General features: G+C 31.1%; 2 long non-coding RNA genes across 3 annotated transcripts; one reads left to right on the plus strand and one right to left on the minus strand.

Annotated features, from left to right (window-relative positions):
- Positions 1-740: 740 nt before the first annotated feature.
- Positions 741-2,304, minus strand: LOC125186418 (uncharacterized). 2 transcript variants are annotated; one of them, XR_016130377.1, is made up of 3 exons: positions 1,997-2,304; positions 1,796-1,903; positions 741-909 (listed from the first exon to the last, which is right to left on the minus strand). It is a non-coding gene; the product is annotated as an uncharacterized LOC125186418 (long non-coding RNA). The 2 variants fall into 2 exon arrangements; XR_007170438.2 differs by having other exon boundaries at positions 1,796-1,909.
- LOC125186419 (uncharacterized) lies at positions 1,425-3,641 on the plus strand. The gene is made up of 3 exons (XR_007170440.2): positions 1,425-1,544; positions 2,801-2,866; positions 3,371-3,641. It is a non-coding gene; the product is annotated as an uncharacterized LOC125186419 (long non-coding RNA).
- Positions 3,642-6,792: the final 3,151 nt, after the last annotated feature.

A 6,792-nucleotide genomic window follows, 5' to 3' on the forward strand; every position in this document is an offset into this window, starting at 1 on the left:
CCATTTGAACTATTTATTATTATTTTTCCAAAACGACTGCAAAAAAGAAATGACTCAAGAGTCAAGTAACGTGAGACAGAGGGAGTACAAATTTCTAACCGCAATAAATTAGAGTTTAACGCCTATGAGACTAGGTATTTCCTATAATTATCTTCTTCAAAAAGGGTATAGCTAGACTAGATTGCAAGAATAAGTTAAGACTCGTTATAGAGAACCTTATAGGTTTCTCCAAAAAGTAAGTGACATTACTACCAAGCTTCAAGTTCGCGCACAACGTTTTCCATATAACACAAACTCAAATTACACTTGCCCCTAAACGCATTATACACCATGGATGGGTGATCCTAAACACATCGGAGTTACGTGAAGGAGCGAAAGCTATATTAGATGGAAAGTTGCAATAGTTAAAGAACACATAAGTCACCAAGGATAAATGTGTTATTGAAATACCAAAGACGAAAAGAAGAAACGTGAAAGGTTGAAGAGAAAATGAACGAACAAAATCCAAAATTGTTTCCTATGAATCGCGCAAATTTCGGGACGAAATTTTTCTAAGGGGATGGAATGTAACATCCCGGAAAAAAATAAATAAATAAATAAAAAATATATATATTTCGACGTGTCAAATAAATAAAGTATTATTTTATACTTTGTTCTTGATTTTATATTAATAATCAAGTGTTGATGTGAGAAAGAAAAAAATTGATCTAAGAGTTTGATGTGCAAGAACATACAAGAAATTATGAAATAATTGTCCATATACAATTATAGTAGAAGTATATATTGAATGTCTATTTATACATAATAGAGTCTCTTCTATACAAGTGAGAAAAATACTGAAGAATAATGGCTTCTCGGAGAACCAAAGCTACACTCTTTAGATGCCATCCTTTTCTTCAAATCATGATCCTACACACAAGAAATGTTGACATGGTAAGAAAATCAATCTCATCTTTTAAGCCTAGTCAACTATGAATGAGGATCAAAGACAAAGATGTTACTATTCACTTGAAAGTGACATCAATGCATACGAGAAGATATATATGTGTAAATATGTGTGTAGGTGTATCTCTTCATGAGTGGTGTGAATAGTAAGAAATAGTGGTGAATAGTCAAGGACTATTCATGCTTATTAAGATTTCAATAGAATGGGCCAAAAACATCCTTCACGATGCAGACGAACGTGCCACGAAAGATATGCAAATGTCTAGCGAAATGAATTACATAGTAAAGACTCATCACCTACGTGTTGATCAACAAGGGATTTGCTACCTACGTGTTTTGAACGAAGAGAGTTACTACATGCAAAGAGGTACGTGTTAAACCATGATCGAGACGTGTTTTACAATGGGATGATGATCCTTATTTTCTTGTCAGAAAAGTAGTATAAAACATGAATGGTTTTCATCTTCAAAAACATACAAGTTTTCCACTAAAATTTTATACACTTAAAACCTCTTTTACGAGCAAATTTTCAAGCAAGCAAGGGGAGGAGTATTTTCAAGTTGAAGCACAAATCAAACAATCTTTATCATTCTTTTGAGGTAGGATTTTCTCAAAACTCCCTTTAAATCTTTTCAATTTTTTTTCAAGCATGATTTCATCAAGCATGTCATTTTAGCAAGAAATCATATAGAACGTAGAATCACAATCAAGCATGCTCCCAAATAATTAATCTTTCAGCTCTTTCTTTTAAAGTGTGAAAAACCATTTTATTCTATGTTGAGCCTAATTTACATACAATTTATGTAAAGTCATATAATCGATAAAACAATTAGAGAAATAGGAGCCTCACCTCAAGCCGAAGCTTCTGCCCGGCGATGTCGACGGAGCTCCGGCGGCTATCCGGCGAGCAACAACGAAATTCATTTCTTTTCGATCCTCTTTCACGATCTATCCGTTTCTACAACTTTCGAAATCAGACACTAAGTTTTGTGTTTTCAAAATCAAATCTTTAGTAAGAAAAATTAAATAAAAAGGGATGTGAGAACCTTACCTCTCTCGGTCGACGGCGGTGAGACCGCCGTGTACGCAGCGGCGGCGGTGGCAGGCGGCGGCTGGTGGGACCAGATCGTCGCTGGATGAAGGCCGAGCCTAAGTTGGGCAGCGGCTGACCGAGAGAGGGAGAAATGAGGTAGAAACGAGAGAAAGGAGAGAAGGGAGACGCCGGTGGAGGCTGACCGGCGGTCCGGTCGACGCCGACGAGCCATGGCGGAATTCCGGCGAAGCTGAGGGAGTTGAGAGAGGGAGAGAGAGACGTTGGGGGTGGAATGGAGGCGCAGGAAGTAAGAGGAGAGAATGAGAGTAGGTTCTCTCATTATTCATAGTCTTGGGCTCTTATTTGAAATTAGTTTGGGCTTTAAGTTTTTTTTCAAGATTGGGCCTCTTTAAATTAAATAAGTTGGACCTCTTAATTTAATTCTTTGGGCCAAGATAGTTAAATTGATTAAGTGCTTGGGTCAGAATAAAAATAATATATGAGTCCATGTTTATGAATTAGTTTCCTCTTGGATTAGTTAAGTTATTAGACTATACTTGATTTATTTTTAAGTTAAGATTTAGCTTGGATTAAATTAATTTCTTAGGCTTATACTCCCTTGAATTAATTTAAATATGTATGCTTGCGTAAGTTGGTTAAAGTAAATTCTTGATTTTATTTAGTTAAGTGATCTCTCTATTTAATTAAGTGAAAGGAATAACGTTGGAAAGAACAAGAAGATAGGATGCATATCCTAGGTGCATATCATATGCTTTTATTTAATTCTTGAAGTTAAATCGTGATTATCTTTTACTGGACAAGGTCCATCGCGAGGAACGTAACTCCAAGTGAGTTAGTATTATTTTACGGAGTTTGGAAGCATACAAGGTGAACTTTCGTACTTATGTACAAATGAAAGTATGAAATATTTTGAGATAATATTTATCTATGCAAATGATATTGTCTTGCCATAAATTGTTTTGGTTTTATGTAATGATGCCTATCTGTGTTGGTTATACCGAATGTGCTATGCCAATCAAAGTAAGAATCGAATTCGGGTCCCAGCAAGGGGAGAGTCCCTACTCGGACTAGTGTACACGTGGACTGTGTGTCATCGAGAGGGTTGGCCGGTCCGGTGTCCGTGGAAAGTGGCCACTTTCCCGGCACAGAAGGAATGTTCAGATATGGCAAATTACAGAAGGAATGAAGTCTGATCAGACGAACTTTTTAAGTAAATGAATTTAGTAAGCTTGGGTCTTTTTAAGGAAAAACCCCAAGAATTACTCTAATGATGGCTTGCCAATATTTTATAAATGTATATGTGTATCTTTCGGCAATGTGTTCACTGAGTACCTTTTGTACTCAGCCCTGCATGTATTTCTAAATGTGCAGGTTGAGCTGTGATGAAGTGGAGAGTGTTGATCCAAAGTGGGGCTTACTCTTATTCTTATGCAGTACTCTCGGAGGTTCATGTCTTCATACATGGAACCATGTTTCAGTCATTTCCGCTGTGCATTGAAGCAATTCACTTCTATATGACTCTTATGTTTGATAAAGCTGTGTTGTATGAACCTCTAACTCGAGTTTTTATGATCGAGCTAGTCTATTCAAAGTATATTCTTTTCAAATAACCCTTGAATATATGATCTACCCATGTTTATTTTTCCCAATTTCTATCCCCTCTTCTTAATTCCCATCCCCGGTCACGATTAGCCATGTTTTACTATCCTTAGTAAAATACGGGCGTGACAGGTATTTCCAAAGCCAAGATGTAATGGCAGCAAGAATCCTAAATTTCTAATTCTTTCATCAATCCTAAATTATTAATTCTTTCATCTTTAGTTCTACAACCACCATTTCATTATGTATTGAGTGCAAATGATTACAAGTACAAAGTCAGTGTTTGTTTTGGGATACGTACAAATATTTAATCTTTTTAGGGAAGTCTTATAGGACCCTTTGTATCTGGATCTTGATATAAGGTGAAATATCTTAGGATTTGTAAGTCCAATGGATTTAGAGTTTCTTTCTTCGTGAAGTAATTTTGTTATTTTAATATTATCTAAATCATTAGTTTATCTTAATTGATTATTTATTGCATAATAATTTTATAATTTGTTATTATTGAATTATCGAATTCATAATAAAATATAAATAATTTAATTTAAATTGGTCTATTTTTATTAAAATTATAATTTACATTTTAGGATTAAAAAAAAATAGTACTGGGGATGTTTTTAGTTTTTCTTGATTCTAATATATTTTTTAGTTTCTATGATTTATTAAGCATTAAATATTTTTGTAATTTAAATTTGATTCGTATTTTGTAGGTGACGGGAGTGTATTGATTTTTTCAAATGCCGAATTTGAATGATAGTTATTTCAAATGCTCCTCATCCAATTATTATGACTCGGAGTTCTCCCAAGTTTTTACAATTTGTTGTATTTATTATTTTAAATATATTAGTAGTATTTTTTAGTTGTATAATTCTTTGTTATTATTATTTGTATTTTTTTTTTACATTTTTTGTATAATAATATTGTTTCTAATTTTAAAAATAACAAAGTCTATTTATAATTTATCTTAAGAAACCATATAGAAGGAAAGTTCAAGGAAAGGGGAAGAAAAATAAATCGATAAAGAAGAACGACAGAAGCGACAAGGCAACCACGCATAAATTTAAGGTTAAACAAATACTAATATTTATGAATTTTTAAAAAATGGATTGAATGGGCTTTTCAACGGATCGTTTAATTGGATGATTTAGCTTATAGTTTGATTTTTTTTAATACTATATTTAATAAATTGGTTAATAGATTAAAATTATTAAGATATTGTAATTCATATTGATTTATTTTTTATTATGTTTTAAAGCAAAATTGGTCTATATTAAATAAGTGTGAAAAAAATTGATCGTGCAATCGCACGGGTAGGTGTAATACTAGTGATCTATAATATGTATACATATATAAAATGCAAGTTTTGGGCCTTTTTAAAAAATAATTATAAGTTTTATCCTTACCTTAGGAATTTATAAGTTATAGGATCAATTTGAATATTTATGTTTTGAGCTCTAATATAGTCATTTTTTAATATAAAGTTTAGATTATTAATTCAACTAGTATCACCCCGTGCGATGCACGAATATTTTATTTCGTCACACTATTTCATATTGAGAAATAAGATAATAAAAATTTATCATTCAAAAAATAAAATCAAGTAACTTTTAAAATATAAAAAATTGTAAATATATAATTTTAAATTAAAGTTCAATATAAATAACTTAATAGAAATTCAATTTTAATAAAAGAGAAATAAAAATACTAATAGTATCTAAGTAAGAGCATGGCTGGCCTGAAATATTACAGCTTATACTTAAATTTAATATTTTGATAAGTTTAGATGTGTAAATATATTTTAGTTAGATATAAGAAATTTAGAAAACATGTTATTTATACATTTTCAATTATACATTTGTATTTTTATCTAAATTACACATTTGCTTATTAATATTTTATAAACAAAGATCTTGATACAAATTGAAATACTATAATGAAAGATAATTATTTATATATTAAATAGAAAAAGTAATAATTCAAAAAATTAAAATACAATAAAACATATCATAATGATATTAACTATTGTAACCGCTAATTCCATGAAATTATATAGTGCATATTATATGTATTAATTAGTGCAATAGTGGAAATAAATATTGTAATAAATTCAATTATTATTTTAACGTATGAAGAAGCTTTCCCAATATTTTCCTATCAACAATCACTACAAATATTTTATTTCACACAACAAATTGTTATAATTACAAATTAAAAATTCAATATCGTATACAATAATGCAAATACTTATTTCCTCGTCTTCTTTCACCTAACTACCTCTTCTAGGTTGCCTACTTGGCATGTTGGTTATGGATGCGACGGGGCGAAGGAGCAACGAAGCTAAGGTAGAGTGTTGTAGCAGGTGACTAAGCATTTTCCAACAAAAAAAACGTTTAGACACAAATAACTTCTATTATAAGCACCTCAAATTCAAATGCACTCACGAACTTGATGTCTAGTCGAGAACCGAGCAACACAAATCACAATACTTCTATGTACAATCTAATATTATATTGTTATTAAAAGTATATATATATATATACATGAGTAAAGTTGAAATATGGGATTCATCTACACCTCCATGTCTTTTATAGACACGATTTGAGGAGATGAAGAATCATGTATTAAATCACCATTAAACTAATGGAAGTTAAAAAAAATGAAAAGTCAAAAGGGGTATTTATAATTTCAAATCATTTTAAGTGGATTAACGTAACAAATTATTATTCATGGTATAACATTGATTATTGGTGTAACTCACCTTCAAATTTATACCTATGACTCGTAGTGATCGAATAAAATTATAGCAATATTAATCTATACTAATCCAAATTTATATACTAAAACATATCTAAGCTACTTGCTCAAAACTCTGACGTATTTAGGGTTTAAAATAGTGTATCAACTACACCAAAGATCCGGGACTCTTGAACTGTACAAAAAAACTGCCCCTTTCAACTTTAATGCACAATAATATTCTACAAATTAATTTACCATAAATACGATTAGATGAAAAGGCATCTTAAAAAACTGCCGCTGAAAATTTGAAGCATAATAATGATGGAAAATATAATAATTATTTCACAATTGATTTCGACAAAAGTGAAAGAATGTAATTTGCACCTCTTTCTCGTTGATAGAAACGGTTCTCCACTAAAAATGATGCAATTATGTATTGATGAATAATTTAAGTTATC

This window comes from Salvia hispanica, chromosome 5 (genome assembly GCF_029641045.1).
Source record: "Salvia hispanica isolate PSC_SH4W2 chromosome 5, Shi_PSC_v1, whole genome shotgun sequence".
Classification (NCBI taxonomy): domain Eukaryota; kingdom Viridiplantae; phylum Streptophyta; class Magnoliopsida; order Lamiales; family Lamiaceae; genus Salvia; species Salvia hispanica.